The 1,531-nt window shown below is 40.1% G+C and overlaps 1 non-coding gene across 1 annotated transcript; it reads left to right on the top strand.

Annotated features, from left to right (window-relative positions):
* Nucleotides 1-590: 590 nt before the first annotated feature.
* On the top strand, nucleotides 591-661 carry Trnag-gcc (transfer RNA glycine (anticodon GCC)). Its single transcript has one exon. It is a non-coding gene; the product is annotated as a tRNA-Gly (tRNA).
* The last annotated feature ends 870 nt before the right edge of the window (nucleotides 662-1,531 follow it).

The following is a 1,531-nucleotide window of genomic DNA, read 5'->3' as shown; positions in this document are numbered from 1 at the left end:
GGTTTTATTTGGTCATGCTGGAGTAAATCTGATGAAAGGCTGCCAGATGTGAACAGGTGTGTGTGTGTGTGTGTGTGTGTGTGTGTGTGTGTATGGTTTATGGGTGCTCACGGCCCATCTATGAGATTATCAGCACCCTGTGAAGTAGCACGTGTCAGACTAGATGAAATACATTTACCATCAAGCGAAAACCTGTTCCGAATGTTCCAAGAGAAGAATGTTCGTACGGTGTCTAGATATCACTCATTTAGAGACTGGGAAGACTTATTACGTCACATTCGTAAATCAAACTGGAAGCAAGTTTTCAGTCCTGTAAGGTCGCATAATGAAACAAGTAATTTTAACCTGAAACAGAAACAGCAACAGCATATAACAACTGCCAGAAGACTTATTCAGTTACCCGCGAAGAAAAAAAGTCGAAACAAAATAGGAAATGATATCCACCAATCAGTATCGTTCTCTACAGCATATAACAACTGCCAGAAGACTTATTCAGTTACCCGCGAAGAAAAAAAGTCGAAACAAAATAGGAAATGATATCCACCAATCAGTATCGTTCTCTACGTAAATAGCGTACGTTTGATTTATGGGCATCGGTGGTTCAGTGGTAGAATGCTCGCCTGCCACGCGGGCGGCCCGGGTTCGATTCCCGGCCGATGCAAAATATTTTTAAACACAAAATCACGTTTGTTCCCTAGCAGATGGCAACAAACACAAATAAGTCGCGTAAGCAGACGACGTTGTGCGTCATCAGCAAGCAATGACCTGGCTGAGCTCGCCACTGTCTGTATGAACTAACACCCATGCCATGTGGTAGGAATGCATCGAAAGGAACACTTGGTAGACACCGCAGTTGATACCGCTGCCCGTCCTGGAGTTCGTTAACACCTGTGCTAAACAAGAAGATCATCTTCCAAGAATAATTGCTGTTTTTAAGCGCAATGTTTTATTTCCTTGCCCTATATTATCGAACTACTGTCACATTGATGTTTTCTGTCGTTCTTTTTTTTTTTTTTTTTGCAGCCATATTATTACTTTATTACTAATATCTTTTTTGGAAATGTAGTCCAACTATGAAACTAAATAAAAAGCTGTTTGTCTTTATGCAATACGGCTTTCGCTTCGTTTCATTTAATCTGTATTATTGCTTTGCGCAATACGAAGATTATGTTAATATTTTTCACTTTCACTTTATGAATGGGCCTCGTAGTCTAGTGGTACAGTGCATGCCTGGAAACATTTTGTGACGTTCCAAAGGGTATTCGAAAATTCTCAATAAAGAAGTAAAATTAACTTCTCGTAGCAGGAGCTCATACTCTTGCAAAATTTTGTAAATGATATCACAGTTACCTTTGGACAATAACGTTATTTGTTCGTAAAACGGAATATTGCAGTTTTGACCTTGGGGCCATTGTCAAGTGTTAATAACTGCAGTTTAATACATGCCATTTCTATGCCGACGACCTCCAGCTCTACCTAAGCGTCAGACCTGAAGATGTAAACACTGCAATCGCTGAGATGAATGATGATC

The sequence above is a fragment of the Schistocerca serialis genome, chromosome 2 (assembly GCF_023864345.2).
Source record: "Schistocerca serialis cubense isolate TAMUIC-IGC-003099 chromosome 2, iqSchSeri2.2, whole genome shotgun sequence".
Lineage (NCBI taxonomy): Eukaryota > Metazoa > Arthropoda > Insecta > Orthoptera > Acrididae > Schistocerca > Schistocerca serialis.
The sequence above is the reverse complement of the archived record's forward strand: the minus strand, read 5'-3'. Positions and strand labels throughout refer to the sequence as shown.